The 24,321-nt window shown below is 33.6% G+C and overlaps 1 protein-coding gene and 1 pseudogene across 2 annotated transcripts in view; one reads left to right on the top strand and one right to left on the bottom strand.

The window, feature by feature from the left end:
• Window positions 1–24,321, top strand: part of MBD5 (methyl-CpG binding domain protein 5) — a 433,194-nt gene that overhangs the window by 153,336 nt on the left and 255,537 nt on the right. For both annotated transcript variants that reach the window (XM_088021713.1, XM_088021712.1), the window contains exon 2: window positions 16,772–16,865. The gene's annotated coding sequence lies outside the window, so the exon portion shown is untranslated. The remainder of the gene's footprint in view (window positions 1–16,771; window positions 16,866–24,321) is intronic.
• The window catches only part of LOC114224564 (small ribosomal subunit protein eS24 pseudogene), a 59,389-nt pseudogene continuing 37,723 nt past the window's right edge, over window positions 2,656–24,321 (bottom strand).

Here is a 24,321-nt window from a genome sequence, read left to right as displayed (position 1 = left end):
GCGCCCCCAGGTCAGATTTTTAAGGGTTGGGAAAAGAAATTTTATTTTATCCCTTTCAAACCTGTAATTCCTATTATCACATTATTATAGATTGTCCCATTCACTAGGAATATGAGTCTAGGTATTATGGATTTTGAGCATCTGACTTGTGAAGACATAACTAATGCTGTCTTTGTACTGTACTCATGCCATGTTCCTCTGGAGAGGAAGGCTTATTCCTTGAGCCTCCATATTGCCTTCATGCCAGTGGCCATCATCCATGGCAAAGGGAAGACAGTCTCCCAGCCTCCAAAGCAGGAACCTAAAACATATTTTCTTATAAAAACTGTGCTATGGATTGGATTAATTTATTATTATGGTTTCCCTAAAAAGCTATTTTATTCTTAAACAGTTCTGCATTTTTAAGAATACAAGTGTATTCACTGTATTTTTGATTGAAAATGAGTCTTTTTCTCAAGGGGATCTAGACTAGTTTATCATCCTCTCCAAGTTGGCCTTTATTCTGAGCCAGCTTTTTAAAGACTGAAACTTCCTTCAATCTGTTCCATGTCCACACCAAAAAATTCTGCACCCAGTAGACTTGTTAATGAAGTAGTATTACATTGTTGCTTAAAAACCTTGTATGGATTGATGAAGAACTTTTCTCATATTATATAGTTTATGTAGTTTTTGGGAAAGGTGAAAAACAATAAAAACAGTAGAAGGGGAAAAGACTTTGAATTAGATTGCTGGGTAATTTTTAAAAAGATTCAGGTTCACTTCCCCTCCTTTCCACAATTTGCTTGATTTTAGAAGGCATGACTTAGAAAATAGCTCTATCTTTGAGATTGATGGTTACTGTAAATTTTAAAAATTACAGTAATTCAGATGTATTTCATGTTAATGAAATTGGTAAGAATAGTCTAAGGCATAGTTCTTAATATATACCCATATACAAACATCTTTTATTGACTGTTCTATTAGTAAGAAAATGAATTAAAAGTAGAGATGTACAGATTTGAAATATGTTCATGTTGGGATGTGGTGCAATGCTAATGATATTTCCTACAAATACTATTTACGTGAAAATGTGTTGTGGAGCTCAAATGAAAAGCTCTGCAAATTGAAAAAAAAAGTTAGTATTTCAAAATTATTTGTGTTAAGGACATCTGAGAGGAAATGAGGAGAACTGGGTCCTAGCCCTTTTATCACTGACTATGAGCTTTGGCAAGTCAACCTTTTAGCTCTGTATCTTCTTCTTGAAAATGAAGGCAAGGTCTGGGAGATCGCTAAGGTTCCTTCCAGCTGTAAATTTCTGTTATTGTTATTAAATTTTGATATAAGAAATTAGTCATGCTGTACATAAAATTGTTATACTCAAGAGTTATTAATAGTATATAATTTTATATTATAAATTGATCTTTTAAAATATATAAAAATTTGGTTTTATTCTTTTTTCCTAAATGTTTACTGCTTTATACTATATTTCTTTACCAGACTTACTCTTTTTGAGAAAGGAAATATTCTTTGTAGGTAAATCTCTTACTCTTCATATTTCCTGTTACCTCTCCTCCCTGCCCACCGCCCACCCACCCTAGGCACCTTCCCCATGCATACACACCGATACTAAGTCTGACAACCACACAACCCAGAGTAATAGCAGAGGTATCCTGACAAATTCCAGGCACTACTTTCTGCAGTAGAAATAGACCAATACTTGGCAACTATGTTGTGAAAATATAATTCAGAGGAAGTAAATGCATATGTAATTGTCCCAAATAGTATGATTTATAGCCTTGCACAGTTTAGGGGGAGATGGCATTTCTTCACTTACACACACATACACAAATATATACACACACACACACACGTTTTCCACCTTTTTTCTCTATTCTCTGTAAAAAAATAATGAACAAATCACTTTTACATCTACAAATATTAGTCTTGGGTACAGATACATAGTTTACATACACTTAGCTTGTTCACTATGTTTAGCTTTCAGACGATCATTACTCTTGAATAAACCCACCTTAGTGGGCAGTATGTGACCAAAGGTGCCCTAATATGGCCCATAGGACTCAAGGCTTAGCCATCTAGTCTGTTTTGTCCAGTGGCTGCAAGCACTAATCCAGTTTACAGAGTCAAGATCCAGAAATAATAATCCATCAGACTTGGCATTTCATTGACCAAAGGAGCTTTGGAATTACAGTGAAGCCGGGACCTGGACCTTGAGAAACATAAATGCTATGGCACACTCCAAAGAAAAGACCCCAAGATTCAAGTCAGGCAAATACTGGGAGGACCCAGAAAAACTTTAAAGATGAGAAAGAAATCAGAAAAATTAAACTCAGGTTGGGGAAGCAATTCTTAGAGAATTTGTGGATTCTACAAATGACTTTAATCCATAGTTCGTTTCTTTTATAGCATGTACCTTCAAGTTGCAATAGGAATGTACCCATTTACTAGGTAAACTGATTATTTGAGATGATGCGTCACATCTCTTGTTTGGTGGGTGTTTTTCCTTGCGATGGTTTGATACATTATAGGGATCTGTAAGGATTCTTTCTTTCATTTTTTTTCTTTAATTCCTGGTTTATTAACCCTCTCATGAAAAATCTGCACAATCACCACAGATAAAGTCACTGCAGAATCTTTAGTCCTTCTGTTGTTCAATCTCTAGTTCACTTTTTTGCCAGCACCAACATTGGCTTTGCAGTCCCCCAACTTTATTCATTCTGTTCTTGCGTTCCTTTCACTGTTTTCTTGAAGTCTTTTTCTTCTCATACAGGCTGTGTCTTGCAACTCAATGTTTGGGTTCATTTTTCTTTTCATAATCCAAGGAATCTTCAATCATGCCAAAGCCAGTTGTCTTGCCACCACCAAAATGGGATCTGAATCCAAATACAAAGATGACATCTCATGTGTTCTTGTATATTTTGGCTAGTTTTTCCCCAATTTTTGTCTTCGGTACTGCTGCCTTTCTGGCGTGAAGAACATCAATGACCATTTGTTTTCACTGAGGTAGTCTATTGGTCTGAACTTTCCTAGTCTAGGTGTGTCATTCATGATAGTTAGCCAATCTTCAAGGGCCAGGGAGGAAATGAATATTATTTCTTGAAAGAGTTAAATCGTGGGCCGATATTATTCCTTGAGCTTGTTTCCTAGTGTCTCAGTACCAGGCTTCTGTTTTGTTAGCATTTTGAGTAGAGAAGTTATACACTATCTTACCATTCATAATACTTAAATATTGTTAGCATACTTTCTGCTTCCAGGTAAAACTGGTTTGCCAAAATTTCACCAACATTCAGGGCTAAATTTACTTTGTCAGAATGATTACTGGGGCGCCTGGGTGGCGCAGTTGGTTAAGCATCAGACTCTTGATCTCAGTTCAGTTCTCGTTCTCAGGGTCATGAGTTCAAGCTCCGTGTTGGGCTCCATGCTCATTTAAAAAAAAAAAAAAAAGATTACTCTGATGATTGGGGGGGTGCCTAATAGTTTTGCTAATGTAATAGTTAATGTGGTACTCTAACCATACACCCTTGTAGCCCCTTACCATTTTGTGCATACCAGCCTTCCAAAGGACAGCACCTACCTCTTAACCATAGGACTGCATTTGAGCTACTAGAAGCCACTGGGATTAGACCATAAGCAATGACTGACAGGTTTCAGCTTCCTTGGCCCTGGCTTAGACAGTTCTGAGACCTGTATCTTACACTATTTGCCCGTTTCCCCCCATGAGACTAAGTTTCAGTTGGCTTCTGTTTTAGCTAACTTAATAATGTATCCTATATTAGCTGCCTGCCCTTCTCTTATCACCTCCCCATTTCCCTGCCAGTTTCTCTGAACCTTCCAAATAAATTATGTATACTCAGTCTTAGTCCCAGAGTCTGCTTCCTTAGAAACCCCATTAAGACAACTACTTAACAAACCCAAAGATAAGAATTCTTCCCATTTAGGCTGGTATTTAATTTATACTGTTAATGATATGTTGTTTAGAGTAAAATGGACAGTTATAAAGATGATCCATTTGAATTTGGGACTGAAAATATATAGTATGATAGATCCCTTTTCATCTTTTTGTGACCCCACACTGTTAAAATGATTTGTTAGCCATCAAATATGAATAAAACTTAATAAATTACATAAGTAAAATGATCTTGCATAGTCACCCTTTTATTGAAATTCTAAACATAACTAAATTACTGAAGTCAGTGTATACAAAAAAGTCTTAATAATGGAGATAGGAAAAAATGCATTTTAATGAAAAAAATTGAATGCAATTCCAATAAAAAATTTAGTGAGACCTACAGTCTAAACTAAAATCTTAATACTCTTAAAATGCTCAAATGTTAAATATTTAGGGATACCTAAAATGCTAAAGAATTAAAAATGAAGTAGTAAAGTAATAGGATTCTAAGATACTGGAAAGTAGTATTCAGAGCATTTAATATACCAAATAAAAGAATAAAATGCTTAACAGCCACCGTGATACTAAAAATAAAATGTAGCAGAAAGCTCAAATGAAAATATTATGAACAATCTAAACGTACTAAGAGCATTAGATGGAAACCATTTTTAGCACACCAAAAACTGAATTTAAAGAACAAGCTTTCAAAGCCAGAAATGGTCACAGGAAGAATTCAGAGTCTCAAGGATAAAAGGAAGTCCTAGGTATAGTCTGAAGAAGATGGGAGTCGGGCAGTATTTGAACTTAATCTCCTTGGAACAAATATTCCCATTCTCTTGATCTTTGGGAAAGGGGCCAGACAAGAATCTGGTCACTGTTGATAATCCAGACTTGGGAGCCCAGGTCAATACTGGTTGGCCTTGGGCCTATTTGCAAACTGTATTTTAAAAAGACACTTACTCTGGAAGATAAATATGCAAATAAGGAAAGGAAAGATAACTCAGGAGCTTTAGCTGTGATGAAGAAGCAATGATAGCATTTACACCTTTAACAGTAGGCAGCCTTTATCTCCACAAATCTAATCTATCTCAGGCTGCTTTTCTTCAAGCCACCAGTATGCAAGATAAATTGAGTATACTTTTTTCTTCTTCTTTTGCTCAGTTTGATTTCTATCACAATTTGAGAAACTACCATGTAATTTTTCTCACTGTTTTGATTTTTATAAATGTTTATATGTTTTATGATTCAAATAACTCCAAAGATAATATAATATAGTGATTAGGAACATAGGCTCTTGAGCCTGGTTGTTTAGGATGAATCCTGGCTCTGCCATTTACTAGCTAATACGACCTAGAGCATGTTACTTTACCTCTTTGTCTTGATTTCCTCATTTGTTAAGTGGGCATGATAAGAGCATACTATTCCATAAGGTTGTTTTGAGGATTAAATAACTTAAATGCAAAATTCTTAGAACAGTGCCTAGCATATATGAATACCCATAAGCTTTTTTCCATGTATGAAAACAGTATATTATAGATGAAATTGGAATTTATAAAATTGTTGAGATACATTACTACTTTTATATAATGATCACTATGAGGAAAATACATTACTAGACTACCGACTTCAAAAATGAATGTTTGAAACGTAACCCATCTGTGAATAAAGAACTGTAGTTTTTGCTTATTTTCCCATGTAGTATTTACAGTTGACCTTGGAACAACCCAGGTTTGAACTGTGTGGGTCCACTTACATACATGCAGGGTTTTTTCCCGATAAATACAGTACTATAAATGCATTTTCTCTTCCTTAAGACTTTCTTAATAACATTTGCTTTTCTCTAGCTTACTTTATTGTAAGAACACAGTATATAATTCATATAGCATGCAAAATATATGTGAATCAACTGTTTATGGTATCAGTAAGGCTTCTGGTCAACAGTAGGCTGTTTGTAGTTAAGTTTTGGGGGAGTCAAGCATTATATATGGGTTTTTGACTGCATGCAGGGTTGGCATTCCTAATCCCCTGTTGTTCAAGGATCAACTGTGCTATATTTCTAGTAAGGTGAGGGGAGAGTAAGTGGTATGCCTACCATTGCTCATAGGCACTTCATGTCATTTCACACAATCCACAATCAGCTCTACTAAGTAGTTATTAATAACTATTTCAGAAGAGGAAGTTGGAATTTCAGAAAGGTCCATTGACTTACCCAGGTAGTAGAGCTACTATAACATTGTCTGACTCCAAATACAAAGCTTCTGCAACTATCCCTGTTTTATTAACAGAGGAGGGATTTGAAACATATAACAACTGGTATGGCAGAGGCACCAACTAATTTGAGTGGGTCCCTATTCTGCTGGGTGTTATCTCCTTAGGGGTGAGAACGTGGAAAAGTCTTTTTGGTGGGGATGAGGTCCTTAGAGAAGGAGACCATGTGGAGAGAAATGGAGAGCAGTGGCCATTTTCTAACAAGTATAAAAGCCTTTTACTATTTGGTATTTTTTTAAAAGATTTTTATTTATTTATTGAGAGAGAGAGAGAGAATGGTAGAGAGAGAGCATGAGAGGGAAGAAGGTCAGAGGGAGAAGCAGACTCCCTGCTGAGCAGGGAGCCCGATGCGGGACTCGATCCTGGGACTCCAGGATCATGACCTGAGCCGAAGGCAGTTGCTTAACCAACTGAGCCACCCAGGCACCCTACTGTTGGGAATTTAACAACTGGTACAGCCACACTCTTCATTCTGACCAAACATTAGGTATGTCAAAATACATAATTTTGATATACCTAATGTTATAATTAGATGTATGAAAACTTAAATATTATATTAATTTTTGGTTTTTTTTGTTGGTATTTTTTTAGGACACATTTTTAGGATCAGGCAAAATTGAGAATTCATTCCTTGAAATTTCTGCTAAACTATTATTACACAAATATATGATCCTTTTTCAGTTACATTAATTGATTAATTGATCAATCGCCAGTTAACATAGATTGCCTTTATTTATAGTAAACCATTTTTTCAAAATTATGAACTTGCAATAACATGGTGGAAGAAGTTCTCACCTTACAGTACTTGGCCAAAAAATTTATTAAGCTATTGTAAATATGGAGGATTTTGTTGATTTCCTTCTCTTCTAAATGTGAATTTGCTCTCATTTATAGCCTTCCTCTTATTACATCTTCCACATCTAAGACGAATAAAACAGTGATGATGATTTTCTGTACCTAAGAATCTACATAGTATATGCTCAAATTTGCTAAAGACCTAATCTCTTAATTTAATAATCTGGGGGCAACAGAAATCACTTACAGTGTTTACTCCTTTTTCACCTTTTCTGTGTGGTAGTAAAATTATTTGAAAATATGTTTTAGTCAATGAATTGACATTGTTTTGTGGTTTATATTGCAATATTTCATAGAATTAAATGAATTAAATATGTTAACTCTAATGCTTTTAGTTTAAACCAAATGAAATTTCCAATATTCAGTCTTTTTTGAACAATAAAACAAACAATTTCACCTGGTTCAATCCAAAAGAGAGGCATCCCAACATATTGAGATAATTTGTTTTTATTATTTTCCATTTGAATCAACTGAATATTTCATTTTATTTTTTGCTTCAATTGCTCTCTGTTGTAACCAGCCCATCAGTAGGTATTTTTAAATGTTTTGTATTTAATTTTTACTGAACATACTAAGTTTTACTTCCATGCACTGATTTGCAGTTCACTGTACCAAATTAAAATTCCATATTATATATATATATATATTTACATAGGGTGCATTTTTTGTATCTGTATCTACAGTGGTATCTACAGCTATATTCTCAGTGCTAAGGAAGGAATCATCAGAAAAATCACAGCATTATAAATGCCAGCAATATAGGGAACATTTAATATTTGATTAATTTTAAATAGCATTTGAAGCTTTATGAGAGAGATGGTATTAAGACTCAAATCACTTATAGAGCACAATGACCTATAAGGTTGTGGTTTAAACGTTTAAGTACTTCTTTTTCTGCATAGTCATTTCAGTTCATTATAAACTGAAAAGATGGAGCAAATCTCTGGAAATTCTTCACATTTTATATGTATAGTTTTTTATTATCTTTGAAAGATCTAAAATGATATTCCATTTATCTTTCCTGTATCTCAAGAAATTTGACAAGGCAATCCTCTAAACATGAAAAATCTCTAATAAACAGGAGTGACTCAAACTCTTTTTGGTTGCACTTGCTCCTATTTAGATTTCATTTTTTGATTTCTCAATTATCTCTCACTCAGTCAATAATGACCCCATTGTTGTTTACTCCTGGAGGTAATTTGTGTAACCCAGACATCTTTTTCCATTTATAAGGATTTTATTCTTGTGTCAATGTGTTATTTTCTTTAATAAAACTCTTCATTATTTGGCAGGTTGGCATAATACTGAAATGATCTTGGTAGGATTTGAAATATTGTTCTCTTTTGGTAAAAGCTGTTTCCAGACATCATAAAATCAGGCATTACTACTGGCTCATAAAATTTCTCATGTAATATGGGTTTTTTTGCTGTTTATGAGTGCCTGCACCAAAACAAAAACAAAAACAAAAAAACCCAGAAAGTCAAAGCCTGATGTTTCCCCCATCCACTCACTGGTGACTATGATATTCCAGTCATATTAACCTCCTTTTCAGACATCACTAAGGATGATACTCCTATTCTTCTGTGCATTTATTTGCATTTTTCCTGCTTGTCATTTTATTATTTCAATGTGTGGACATGTGAGGATTTCAACTCCTTGCACAAGATTCTAACATCTCTCCCTGATATCTTTTTGTTTTTATTGGAAAATTTGATTTTCCCAAGGTGCAACTACTTACTGCTTTTTTGTCAGTTATTCTGGCTAACATCTCTTCTTGTAGGATTTATTTCCATTAATGAAGACCCTGCATTTTGGAGGATTGTTTTATTTTGTTTTGTTGATAATTTGAGAAGTCACTTTGGCTGAAGTATGCATTATATAAAAAGATTATGCTTTATATTATCAATGCCATAAATACTAGAAGGAGGGTATTTCCATATTATAGAACATTTAAAAGGTCTTATAGCATAAATTTGATGTTTTCTATAAGCAGTTTATATGCTGATTTTAATAACCTATAGCTGCATTTAAATATATCTTCCCTTTAATTCGTTTTCTTTTAAGTTAGTCTTAATTAACAAGTACTAGTTAATAAGTCTACCATATTTTTTAAGCTAACATGATTTTCTTTTGTTTTTATACAGAGAACATTTTCTAAAAAGATTTTCTCCGAGTTCTGATTCAGGATTTTCTACTTAAGCTCCTACAACACTCTAGTAGTTTGATTATTCAGTACAGTGGAGTCACTTTTAGGCTTGTTATTATCTTCATTACCACCATATAAATAAAGCATTATGGTTTATATTCAGATACGGATTTCTTTTTAGGTATTGAAGTAGATTTATGATCGTTTCATGAAATCTATCTATATAGTAGTGTTTTTATTTGGGATTATAGTGTCTTATGTATCAAATGCCCCAAAATGTTACATCATAGCACCATTAAAATACTTGAAAATATATGAAACTTCTTTAAAGAGTCCTAATTGTTGTGCACAAAAGCGATAGTGTCTCTCTCTGTCTCTCTCTCTCTCTCTCTCTCACACACACACACACACACACACACACACACACACACACAAGGTTATGGACCCATTTTCTGTTTCAACAGCAACAGAAACATCATTTTTTTTGGGCTAAATTCCAGTTCTTTTGGAATTTTTTATTTGGTGGCCTGAATTTCAGTATCACTTCCAAGGTTTTTGTTTTATTCTTCATGTTGGGCCCCATCAATTTATATTATTTTGTTTGTTTAAACACAGGCGTTAGTTAAATATGTTAAGGAATAAATTGCTGACTGGTATAACGAATGCCTATATTTTACCATACTGCTTTAGAACTTAAAAATATTAATGATATCCTATTAAATGTTTATGAATTTCTGTAACCTGCCTCCAAAAGGGGGCAGTACAACTTTGGTATTTGACTTGTGAATGCCTTTTTTTTTTTTCCAAAGCATTCTCTTGTTTGCCCATAAAATTTCTTGTGATTCTTAATCATAGATTCATAAAATCATGGATTTGGAAGGGACCTTCAAGGTTACCATGTTTCATAAGGAATTTAAGCATACTTTCTGATGTTGAAATTCCTTTTTTGATATCTCTATCTTTTGTCCAGTAATTCCATCTACCACCTTACCTCATTTTATTGCACTTCACGAATATTACTTTTTTTCATTTTTTGCACACATTGAAGGTTTGTGGCAGCCCTGCATTGGGCAAGTCTCTCAGTGCCATTTTTCCAACAGCATTTGTCCACTTTCTGTCTGTGTCACATTTTGGTAATTCTTGCAATATTTCAAACTTCTTCATTATTACATTTGTTATGGTGATCAGTGACTATGACTTGTTGGAAAGTTCAGGTGATAGCATTTTTTAGCAATAAAGTGTCTTTTAATTAAGGTATATACATTGTTTAGACATAACTCTAGTGCACACTGAATAGACTATATATAACATTTATGTACACTGGGGAACCAAAAAGTTCATTTGACTCACTTTATTGTAATATTTGCTTTAGTGTGGTGATCTGGAACCAAATCTACAATATTTCCAAGGTATGCCTGTATGCTTTTAGCATAATCCTGAAGAATGAAATCGGCAGTAATTATCACTGTTGCTTCTCTTCTCTTCTCTCTCTCTGTTTTTTTTTTTCCTCTGTAGACCTTTTTAGTATTGAAAAAATATCTTATTTCCAGCATTCTGGAAATGTAGGCAACTCCTGCTAATGATGATAATGAGAAAAAGAGGAATGTGATGTTTTTAAAAAGAAAATGGAGGTGATGTCAGTGGTAGCAATTTCTAAAGATACCATGAGAAAGTAACAGGTATATATATTGCCAGAATGTCTAATAGAGACTACTGAGTCAGGAATCAGAAAGGCAAGAAGCAGAACCTGAGAAGATACGTTGATAGTATCAATATCATCCTAGTCATAAATTTTAACATTGGCAACACTTAGAGCAAGGCAGAGAGCAAGGTAGATAGCAAGGTCACTAGTATATTTATCATTTCTAAAAGTAAAATAGCTTTAAAAATATAATAAAGCTATATAGAATAGTTTTATAGTTTATTTCTATAACACTGCCACAGAGGAAATCCTTGAAAAGTTCTGGTTTCCATTTGAAAGAATAAATGGAAATGATTTCTTTGTAATTTCTTTGCTGTATTGAATGTAAACCTATTAACCTAGACTTTCATATTCACATGATTTCAGTCTCCAAATCCTGTTGTTGTTTTTTTTTTTCTCTACAACATACTTATTTTCTCAACCTTGAGTTCTCAATCCATAGTGGTCTTCAAGAACCTTATTTTTGAAGTTGGGAGAAACTACATAGAATTAGAGTAATAAATAATTGCCAACTCACTTACTAGGTCCCAACCCTATTAGTTCATTAATTATCCATCAGCCAGCCCAATAGGATAACAAGCATAATGAATTTGTTATTGCCAGAATATTAATATGCATGTTCTTGGTACTATATTTGGCAAAATGTTGTACATAAATCTTTCTGCCCAAAAAGGTTAGCTCTCAAGGTGTTTGCATATTATTATACCCAAAAATCACTCACTGGTATTTCCCAAATAACAGATGTAATTAAGGTGGGCTGTAGTTTTAGAGAATGCTGGTGGGGAAAGAAAATAAGAAGAAACAAAGATTGCTGCTTTCCTTTCTCTAATGAAAAATAAATGTCATTTACTATTACACTTTGAATAGCCTGGTTATTATCAACCTTTGTAGAAAGAACTTTAGTTTCTTTGGACTTTAAATATAGTTTCTTAACTGAAGCCAGATCGTCTGGACAAGTTACAAGGGGGCTGAAGACAAGGCCTAACTTGGTGGAGAGGATTTAGAATTACCTTTGGTTCTTTGTTTTTTACAATGACAGGGGCTATCCAATGAGGGAATTCTTGCTGTTCAACTAAATAGAACAGTTGCATTAAAACCATAAATAAAAGTTATGCAAGGTGCCCTAAATAAGTGATCTGGAATAAACCTAATAACGGGCTTAACTGGTACTAAGCAATGGCTTGAATACACTCAGGCTAAGATTATTTTCTCTGCCAAAAACAGTTGAGAAAAAACATCTTCCATTCATTGCATGATTAGAACTCTTGTCATACTGAAGAACTTTGGAAACTTTAAAAAAGCAGACATGGCAAATAAGCAAGCAGACAAGGGTTAAATACATTTTTAATTCTTTGAATGTTTCATTTTTATTGAAATAAAAGACTGAAAGATTTTATTTTATTCCATGGTGTTTTACTGTGATCTGTTGCCATTCAGCCACATATGAAATTTGTGCATTAGATTTTTTTAAAAAGTCACCTATTAGAATAAATGGGATCTTGAGGTCTACAAAATTACATTCTGCTTATGCTATGAGAGCAATCACCTATAGAAGCTTAGGTTTTGGTGGTTGAGCATCCAACTCTTGATTTCGGCTCAGGTCATGAACTCAGAGTCGTAGAATCAAGCCCTGCATGGAGCTCCGTGCTGGGCGTGGAGCCTGCTTGAGATTTTCTCCGTCGTTCTCCCTTTGCCCTTTCCCCCACACTCACACTTTCTCCCTCTCTAAAAAAAAAAAAAAAAAAAAAATTTAGGTTTTGATATAGTCCCATAGCTCAGGGTAGTAGAAAACATGTTTTCTTCCTGTAAAAACTGCCAAAATTGGGAGGGCTATCCTATTTTTAAGAAGGTATAGTTTCTCATAAAAATTTTTTTAATGAGTTAAAACCATAAATATAGGGGCACCTGTGTGGTTCAGTCTTTAAGCGCCTGCCTTCGGCTCAGGTCATGATCCCAGGGTCCTGGGATTGAGCCCCACATCCAGCTCCCTTCTCTGCAGGAAGCCTGCTTCTCCCTCTCCCACTCCCCCTGCTTGTGTTCCCTCTCTTGCTGTGTCTCTGTCAAATACATAAATAAAATCTTAAAAAAAAAAACTCCTAAATATATATCCCAGCCTTGAACCATACTTAACCTTAATGTCATTAGGCTTATAGAACATCACATTAGAAGCAAGACTGAGGTTTTTAGGATAAATCTTTAGTATTTATTATGCTTTATTATGTAAATTGTACATTTAGTAGCACTAAATGAGGGCTTAGAAATCATCTCTTTGTGAGAAGAGTTGGAAGTGGACCCCCATGGTACTCTCCTTTGAGTGGGAAAGCTGATAAACCTTGCAAAAGGGTGGAAAGTATAAGGCAGAAATTTATATGATGATACATTAAGTAAGGCTTCCAGAACTACTGGAGATTTAGTTTAATGGACAGTGACTTCAAAAAATACTGTAGATAATTGTAGACTGCATGAGTTTGAAATCTAGCTCTGACAGTTATTGACTGTAACACCTTGGACGAGTTAATCTCTCGGTTCCTCAATTTCTTTATCTATGCAATGGAGATGATAATAGTACTTCTTAGGATTGTTGTAAAAATCAAATTAATTAATGATAGATTTAGAAATCAATAAATGTTAGCTCTCATTACTGTATTTCAAAGCAAGGAAGAAGTGTCAGCATTTTAAAAAAATGTTGCAGACACTATTGTCTATAAGTTTGTATTTTTAAAGTGTAATATGTATACTTTGAATTCTTTTGTGATATATTGTGTTATTTACAGTTATTGGTTCTTATTAAAGTATGTAGTTTTCCTAAGGAAAAACTAAACCTGTTCCCTACGACTTCTGTGTTAAGTATATTTAAATAGTCTGATTTATTTTTTAAAATGTGCATTCTTGTTAATTCATTGTTATTATTAACAGCAATTATTGCACCATTACCCTCAGTTAACTAAAATTACCTGGATTATGCGACATTAAGAGAGTTGGGTGTGGTAGCCTCAAAAGAGATGAAAAAGTTCTTGCAGCATAGGGAAGTTATAATTTTTAAATCATTAATAGTTGTGAAGCATACTAAAGAGAAAAGCTGGATGCCTCACTCAATCATTGTAAAATTCTATAGTCAGTTACTGGGAAGACCAACAAATAAAGTCATCACATATTTATTAAATGCTTTCAGGCTAGGGCTTGTTGGAAAATTATAATTTAGTTGAGGGAATAAAACAAACATGCCAAATCTTAATAATAAAAGATAGAAATAAGGGACCATAAGTGAGTACCTGATTAATTACCTAAGTAATTTGCAATAATTAGTGCTGGAAATCAGAAGAGAAAGAAAGCTTTTAGTGTCAGATTGATGGAAATTTCCTTCAAGGAGGAAGCAGTATTTGAGCCAAGTTTTGGTTGATGAAGAGATGAGAGATAAACAGCAAAAGGCAGCTGAGGTCAAATAGTAAAAGATCATGAATCTTGCCAAAAGACATTGGGACTTGAATGCATAGCTGTAAACCAGAGGCAGACTTGCATCCGATCCTGCAGATTGGAGAGGTGGGACAGATTCGTGTTCATGAAGACATTTGGGAAGTCCATGATTGTTTACTAGCTATTAAACAGCACTAGGTCTGGGAAAAGAATCAACTTTAGTCATAAACTAAAGATTGATGATAACTTAATAGAAAAACCTGGTCTTTACCAGCACATGCATATAGAAAGAATACTTTATTAGAAGCACCTCCATACTAGGTAGGTAAGTGAAAATAAATATAGTTTTCTTCAAAGGTTTAGTAGTTACTTGAGATCACCATCCTTATGTAGAGCAGAGACTTGGATATTTACCCCTACTTATTAGACTTTTCTTTTTCAGAAAGAATCTAAAGAATATGTGCATATGAATATATTATTTTTATTACAAAGTATTTCTGGACCTGTTTATAAGAAGTTTCAGAGCTAAAGTGTTAACAGCCTATTTCATATTATTTTTAGTAAGTTATGTTAGTGTGTATGTTGAAGGAAATGACTCAAGACTTTTTCTTTAAAAAAATTTTAGCTTTGCTCTTAGAGCAAATGACACTAGAAGAGCTTTTCCCCCCTGCAAAGTTAGGGACAAAAAATATTTAATTCTGAGACATTAGGGCATGTTTGTAGTTATATGTGTAGTTTTAGGTTAAATTCTCATTACAAAATATCTAGTTTTTTCTTGTTTGCCACAGTATTTTGTTGATTACCTATACAGTTTACTTAGGAGAATAGCACAACTTACAAATTATATTATCCATAAACATTATTTTAGTTTATCTACATTGATTTATTGCTAAAATCTTATTTACATTTAAAGTTATTTCTTATTCTGAGCATCTCAGGATTATCCTTTAAGATTAGAAATATTACCTTAGAATAAAACTGAAGAAGTATTTTTATAAATGCTAATAATGAGTCTAGTAGTAGTGTTCATAAATTCTTATACCACTATTTTATAGGAACTGTAGACCTTTTGCATTATAATCACCAGAAATGTCTGTAAAAATAGACAATCCATGGCCTTAGCCTAGTTTCTCTGAATCAAAATCTCCAGCATGACACCTGCCAGGAATCTACATTTTAAAGTAGTACCTTTCGTTCCTTAAGTGCATTGTACTTTGAAATTCACTGCAACCACCATTTATGTCATACTTGTTAGTAATCAGATTAGCAAGTTTTCAGTAGTTTTCATAGATATCTCTAGACAGCATCTTTTTGAAGTTAGTCTTATTGATCTGTAGAAATTAAATGGAATAATTGCAGTGAGATTGTTTCTTCGCCTGAAGAACAGATATCCTTCCTTAAGTGGCTTTTTAAAAAAAATATCTACACCCTAGCCCAATATCTAAGAAATATACCACGTCTCAATATAGATAAAAGTGTCCCATGTGTTTTTAATGTGCAGCTGCGACTGAGAAACTACACTGATGAGAGATCTACACTAATAATCATGTTGTTTAATCCAAAAATTATTGATGTTTGGCTTGGGAATCCATAGTACTCAAAACCACATACTAAAGGTATGGCACTTCAGCCTCCAAATCCTATTTCCCTAACTGCTTGTCTTAGGCTTTTTTAAAAAATCAAGGAGAGTCAGAATCAAAATCTTTCAGCAAAGAACATTTTCTTTGGATAATCCTAATTCTCTCTTAGTGGCAATTTCTCTTAAAAGACTTCTGCAAAGTTTCCCTAGATTGGTGGAAAGTACTGACTGGGTGATTTAAGTGATACAGACCTTTTTTTATGACGACAATAACTAGTTGATCTCTATGATATTGGCATTTATAAGCAACTCAGATGTAATCAAGAATATATTTTTGTAATCTATTTTGAATAAGGAAATATTTTCTAGGGTAGGGCTATGTTCATGTAGGACATCAGAATCAATGTATTTAAAATTATATATTTTTTAATGTTTTATTTATTTATTTATTATTTATTGAGAGCGAGCACAAGTGGGGGCCTGGGGGGAGAGGCAGAGGGAGATGGAGAGAGAGAATCCCAAACTCGGGGCTCGATCCCACAACCCTGAGATCACAACCAGAGCTGAAATCAAGAGTTGGAAGCTCAACCAACTGAGCCACCCAGGCATACCTAAAATTATATTTCTTAACAATGCTTGTAGAAGCTAAGTAGCCAGATAAAATTAATACTGTAGAAAGTATAAAATTTTATGACATGAATCAAAATATGTGTTTCATAGAAATTTCTGATTCTTCTAAATGGAAAAATCTCATTATTACTACTGTTTATTTATATAAAATATATCCTATGAGATACACCTCCCCTTATCCAAATTTACTAAATAAAGTCATAAAGAATAATTTTGACATCTGCTTTTTTATTTAAAATAAATGAAACAATATATCCTCAAATTCATGATATTTTCTTGTTTCTTTTTTAGATGCTTTTTGAGGAAATCAGTTTCTACGTGTGGGAAGTAGATATTGAAGGTTATATGGTTTACAGACAAGATCTTTAAAATATAGATACTCAAGGTAAGTAATAAATACAACATCATGAATAATCTCATCTAAATGACTAGGATTTCCAGACTGTACTTTGAGTTGCTAAACTGGCTTTATCACTGGCCCTACCTAAGCAACCTCAAAACCACATTCATTCATATTCAGACACAAATTTGTATGTCCTGACACTATCTTGACAGGAAGTAATCATATTTCATTTATAACAGACAATTGATAAAATTGATATATTATTATGGAAGTGTACAAACCAATTAAGAAGAATGGAGAAGAAATGAAGCAGCTTCCATTAAAACTGTGAGCAGAACTCGGTAGTGTTTAATTTGAAAGAATAATTAAACAAAAACTACTATCCACTGCGCTTTCTTCTTAATGCACTATATTCATTAATCAGTTCCTTAACTACATTAGAAATTTGTTCTTTAACCACTCCAAAAAACCCTGTCATAGTTTCAAATACTCACAGTATTACCTCTGAATACCAAACCTCTTTTCACTATTTCTCTAATACCCAAAGACTTGTCTTGACCCATCATATCCTTTCATTTAGCATGTTCTGCTCATGCCTCCCATGACTGCTTACATGCTTACATTACTAAGTAAATTTTTGAATATATTTTGGTAAAATTTTGAGTGAGATATGAGGAGTACAAAATGCAAAAAAAGGTGTTTTAAAATAATGTTGCATGTCAGGCAGTTACAATGTAACCTTGGAGAGTATGTGACCAGTAAATGGGGTGCTTTTGTTCAGCTCTAGAATCCTCTCTAGGTGGAAATAAGAGACCTGTAAAATCTGATTTTATGATGTTTTTGGAAGAAACAAATATGGATTTTGAAAAGTTCTAAATTTTAATGTCAGCACAAAATTTTGCCTGTGAAAAAACCTACTTTTGCCAACTGTGTGAACCAAATAAAACAGTTTACAGCTTCTGGTGCGGAAATTTTTTCCCTTTGTTCTATTTTTCTTTATTCTTTTAGAGTGCAAGTACTTTAGAGTCTATTTTTTCTCCTTAATTTGTGGGTAGCAGCTTACTGATTTGCTAGTTTTTTGTGATGAATATTGTCAGAAATGACTTATCTTGAAAATATAAATGACATTACTTATTTCTAATTCATTTCTATAGTTACATATGGTGAGTTGGTTACTTGGAACAGCTATTCAATTGTTTTCTGAATTATAATAATTAGACAATTATTTTTGTAGTTCCTTCATCTCCACAAGCTAAAACCAGATCTTTCCAATTTAAGAAAAAATAGCCGTTAAGGAATCTTTTTTTTTTTTAAAGGATCTTTTGCATAGAAAATAGAGCTAAACATGCTCCTTAGTTCATTGTACATTGTCATCATTGGTCCATGCAAAGTACTGATGTTATTTATTTATACATTTTATTTTTGTTTCTAGTCCCATACTCCTGACCTTGACCCATAGAGAACCATTCTAATATGATAGTCATTATAATAACTACTGAAACGCTCTCTTTGGTTTATATGTATTTTCATAATGTGAGTATTGTTTTATATACATGTTTTTAAATATTTTAAGCAGAAAATTTCAAATAAATAAAAGAAAAGAGAATATATTATGACCCTTCATGGATCTCTCGGTTGGGCTTGCATTAATTATATCTCCACCCTGCCCCCTCCCCCATTTTATGTATGCAAAATTTTATTATGCATATATGATATTATGCTGTGTATCTTGTTTTGTTCCCTATTTTATTTCACTAAACCATATGTGTTTATCATTTACTTAACGTTGTCATGTTTACATTGCTTCTAACTGCTGCATAGTATTCCACAGTTTGTAGCTACCATGTTTTAATTACCCATATTTCCCAGTGATTGCCACCCAGATTTTCTGTCACAACAAACACTGCTATGATAAATAGCCTCATACTTGTTTTATCATAAAACTTTGCAAGGATTTCTTTGTGATATATATCCAGGAGCACAACTGCTGGTAATAGGATACATGTTTATACTTAATTTGACCAAGTCCTGCCAGTTGCATTCCCAGTAACCCTCTCATTCCTGTCAACCCTTGACATTATTGAGCTTGCTAGTATTTTCCATCTCACGTGCATAATTTTATAGCTTATTGTTTTAATTTTAATTCCTCTTATCAGTAATGAGTTTGAATACATTTTCATATTTTTATTGGCCTTTTGGCTTCCCTTTTCTGAAATTGCTTGTTCATACTATTTATTTTTCATATGGGTTCTTGTCTTTTGATAAATGCTCTTTAAGAGATTGTTGTATATTCTAGATATTCATTTCCTGTTACTTTTAGATATTAAAAACTATCTGCTTCCATTATTTCAACTTTTTAATTTTGTGCATGATGCTCTTTGAGTACAGACATCAATATTTTAAATATTTAATTAAAATATTTTCTTGATGTCTGTTCTTTGTGTAGAGAAATAGTACTGATTTTTTGAAACTTTATCTTGGTTTTAACAACATTGCTGAACTCTCTAATTCTCAACAGGTTCTTTTTTCTAGACAGATGATCATATATCAGTTCCAAATAACGAAAGTTTTCTTTCTACCTCTCCCATCCTCATACTTTTACTTTTTTCTTCTTTCTAATACCTTTGATCAATTCTTCTGGAAGTATGTTAAACAAGTAATAATGGCAGTGGGCATCCTTAACTTATGCCCAGTCTTAAAGAGGATGTATCTAGTATCTCACTTCTCACTTAAGTATAATGCTTGCTGAAGGTTTTTAATATATAACCTTTACTAAATTAAGAAAGTTCTTCTATTTCTAGCTTGATATGCATAAATAGCTATTGAACCCTATAAAATGCATTTCATGCATCTTTGAAATAATCACATGACATTTATCCTGTAGTATATTAATGCTGTGAATTATATGAATAGAATTTCTAATATGAAACCATCCCTGCATTTCTAGTTTACATTCTACTTGATCATGGCGTATTATTTTTAACACGTTATTTTTTAGTTAGCAAATATTTTATTTAGGATTTTAGAATCTACATTGTTTAAGTGTAATCTGCTGTAGTTGTTTTCTCTTCATTTTCCTTGCCTTATTTTGCAATTAAGATTACACTAGCCTAATAAAATAAGATGGGCAGCTTTTACTCATCTATTTTCTGAAAAAACTTTACAAGATATGAATTTACTATTTCTATTAAAGAAATAGATGTATGTTAAAAGTCATGTTAAATTATCTGGTTCTGAGCATCTTTTTGAGATTTTTTTGAATGCTATTGATGTCTTTAAGCAGTTTTTGATCTATTCAGATTTTTTCCTCTGTTTCTTCCAGTCTCCTCCCATAGGTACTGATGACACCTGACAGTCTTCTCACCTGCATGTATAGCCCAGACCCAGTTTCCTTTGACTGGGGAAAAACCTAGACAGTCTCAGTGTACATATCTAACTGAGCCATGGAATGGTCACCCCCCACCTTTTGAACTGACCAGGGATTCAGTGTTTTAACTCTGACCAATGGGCTCTGATGTTGCTTCACTTAAATTCCCACTGCCACATACCTAAATTAATTCTGTACTCCATTAGTTCTCTACTATTCCACAAACAGAAACTTTGGTTAATAATGCCCTGTATTGACTTCTTTCATCTTCTAAAACTGTTGCCATACTTCTGGTTACATGTGTTAAGGTTATGTAAAAAGTAAATATTTTGACAAAAGAATAACTAAGATATATAAGTTCAGGGAAGGTAAGTATTGGTAAAAGATAGGCAATCATCTGGTCTAATGTCCTTTACAGTATATACCAAATTGTAGTTAACTCTAGAAGATTTTCATTTCATCTCCAGAATTTGAAACTTTATAGTAACCATGTATTATTAAAAGAAAAATTAAAGGTATTTCCACTTACAAAAAGAAAAAAGAGTAGAGATTATAAGCGAGAATTTCATAGACCCACTAACAAGAAACTGTCAAGCATATAATAGTTATAATTTTTGATACAGTTGAGTGTTTCTACCATCTTATTTCAGTTTTTTTCACACACTTTGTGTATCTTCTTTTTAATCTTTTCTTACTTAAAAATAACAGCTTAGTATTTATATATCTTCCCTAAAGAGATTCTTATACATTCTGACATCCTGTTGTCTCTCTCACCTTCCCCAATTCCATCATGTTAAAACTATCTAAACAAAAAACTCTTGCAGTCAGTTTTTCTTTTTCTTTGCTGCTAGCTACTTTTAAAGACAACAAACTTTACCAAGATACTCTATCAGCATTACTTTATACACCATTGTTTAAATAAGTGTAGTATTTTTTCTCTTTTTCCTTTTAGAAAAAATATTTTAATTCCAGTGCAGTTAACATACAGTGCTATATTAATTTTAGGTGTACAATATAGTAATTCAACAATTCTATACATTTTCAGTGCTCATCACGATAAGTATACTCTTAATCCCCTTCACCTACTTTACCTATCCCCCACCCACCTCCCCTCTGGTAAACATCAGTTTCTTCTCTTTTTTTCTTTGTTTTGTTTCTTAAATTACACATATGAGTGAAATTCTATGGTACTTTTCTTTCTCTGACTGATTTATTTCACTTAGCAGTATGCCCTCTAGATCTCTCTATGTCATTGCAAATGGCAAGATCTCATTCTTTTTATAGCTGAGTAATATTTCATTGTGTATATATACCACATCTTCTTTATCCATTCATCTATAGATGGAGACTTGGGCTGTTTCCATATCTTGGCTGTTGTAAATAATGCTGTAATAAACAGAGGGGTGCACGTATCTTTTCAAAATAGTGTTTTTGTATTCTTTGGATAAATGCCCAGTAGTGGAATTATTGGATCATGGCAATTCTATCTTTATTTTTTTGGGGAACCTGCATACTGTTTTCCACAGTGACTTGCCAGTTTGCATTCCCATCAAGAGTGCAAGAGGGTTCCTTTTTCTCCACATCCTTGCCAACACTTGTTGTTTCTTGTGTTTTTTATTTTAGCCATTATGAGAGGTATGAGTTGATACCTTGTCGTAGTTTTGATTTGCACTTCCCTGATGATTAAAGATGTTGAACATCTTTTCATGTGGGTGTTGGCCATCTGTATGTCTTTTTTGGGAAATGTCTGTTCATGTCTTCTGCCCGTTTTTAATTGGATTATTTGATTATTTTGGGGGGTATTAGGTTGTATCAGTTCTTTATATATTTTGGGTTCTCACCCTTCATTAGATAGGTCATTTGCAGATATCTTCTCCCATTCAATAGGTTACCTTTTAGTTTTTTTATTATGTTAATGACCATACATTACGTCATGAGTTTTTGATATAGTGTTCCATGATTCATTGTTTGCGTATAACACCCAGTGCCCCATTCAATACGTGCCCTCTTTAATACCCATCACCAGGCTAACCCATCCCCCCACCCCCCTTCCCTCTAGAACCCTCAATTTGTTTCTCAGAGTCCATAGTCTTTCATGGTTCATCTCCCCCTCCGATTTCCCCCCCTTCATTTTTCCCTCCCTACTATCTTCTTTTTTTTTTTTTAACATATAATGTATTATTTGTTTCAGAGGTACAGGTCTGTGATTCAGTAGTCTTACACAATTCACAGCGCTCACCATAGCACATACCCTCCCCAATGTCTATCACCCCCAGCCACCCCATCCCTCCCACCCCTCACCACTCCAGCAACCCTCAGTTTGTTTCCTGAGATTAAGAATTCCTCATATCAGTGAGATCATATGATACATGTATTTCTCCGATTGACTTATTTCGCTTAGCATAATACCCTCTAGATCCATCCACATCTTTGCAAATGGCAAGATTTAGTTTTTTGATGGCTGCATAATATTCCATTGTGTATATATATACCACATCTTCTTTATCCATTCATCTGTTGTTGGACATCTTGGCTCTTTTCATAGTTTGGCTATTGTGGACATTGCTGCTATAAACATTGGGGTGCACGTACCCCTTTGGATCACTACATTTGTATTTTTGGGGTAAATACCCAGTAGTGCAATTGCTGTGTTGTACAGTAGCTCTATTTTCAACTTTTTGAGGAACCTCCATACTGTTTTCCAGAGTGTCTGCACCAGCTTGTATTCCCACCAACAATGTAGGAGGGTAGCCCTTTCTCCACATCCTCGCCAACATCTGTCGTTTCCTGACTTGTCAATTTTAGCCATTCTGATTGGTGTGAGGTGGTATCTCATTGAGGTTTTGATTTGGTTACCTTTTAGTTTGATTGATTGTTTCCTTCACAGAGCAGAATCTTTTTATTTTGATGTAATCCCAATAGTTTATTTTTGCTTTTGTTTTCCTTGCCTCCAGTGACATGTCTAGTAAGAAGTTGCTATGGCCAAGGCCAAAGAGGTTGCTGCCTGTGTTCTCCTCTAGGATTTGTATGGTTTCAGGTCTCACATTTAGGTCTTTAATTGATTTCAAGTTTAATTTTGTTTATGGTGTAAGAAAGTGATCCAATTTCAGTCTTTTGCATGTTGCTCTCCCATTTTCCTAGCACCATTTGTTGAAGAGACTGTCTTTTTCCCATTGCATATTCTTACCTCCTTTGTTGAAGATTAATTGACCATATAGTTGTGCTTTTATTTCTGGGTTCTCTATTCTTTTTCATTGATATACGAGTCTGTTTTTGTGCCAGAACCATGCTGTTTTGATTACTACAACTTTGTAGTATATTTTGAAATCTGGGATTGTGATTCTTCTTACTTTGTTCTTTTTCAAGATTGCTTTGGCTATCTGGATTCTTTTGTGGTTCAATAGAAACTTTAGGATTGTTTGTTCTAGTTCTGCAAAAAATGCCTTTGATATTTTGATAAAGATTACATTAAATTTGTGGATTGTATTGGGTAGTATGGACATTTTAACAATATTTGTTCTTCCAGTCCATGAGCATAGAATATCTTTCCCTTTGTTTGTGTTGTCTTCATTTTCTTTCATTAATATTTTAGAGATATCAGAGTACCAGAAGGTCTTTCACCTTCTTGGTTAAGTTTATTCCTAGGTATTTTATTATTTTTGGTGCTGTTGTAAATGGGACTGTTTTCTTAATTTCTCTTTCTAGTACTTCATTATTAGTGTACAGAAATGCAATGGATTTCTGTATGCTGATTTTGCATTCTGTGACCTTACTGAATTCATTTATCAGTTCTGGTGGTTTTTCTATATAGTATCATGTCATGTGCAAAAAGTGAAAGTTTTACTTGTTCCTTATCAGTTTGGATGCTTTTTATTTCTTTTTGTTTTCTGACTGCTGCATCTCAGACTTCAATACTATGTTGAATAAAAGTGGTGAAAATGAACATCCTGATCTTAGGGGAAAAGCTCTCAGTTTTTCACTATTGAGTGTGATGTTAGCTGTGGGTTTTTCATATATGGATTTTATTATGTTGCGGTATGTTCCCTTTAAACCTACTTTGTTGAGGGTTTTTATCATGAAAAGTTGTTGTATTTTGTCAAATTCCTTTTCTGCATCCCTTGAAATGATTAA

The sequence above is a fragment of the Eumetopias jubatus genome, unplaced genomic scaffold (assembly GCF_037043125.1).
Source record: "Eumetopias jubatus isolate StellerSeaLion01/CBP00866 unplaced genomic scaffold, mEumJub1_p1.0 scaffold_3, whole genome shotgun sequence".
NCBI lineage: Eukaryota > Metazoa > Chordata > Mammalia > Carnivora > Otariidae > Eumetopias > Eumetopias jubatus.
Note: the sequence above shows the minus strand (reverse complement) of the source record. Positions and strands in the feature narration are given on the sequence as shown.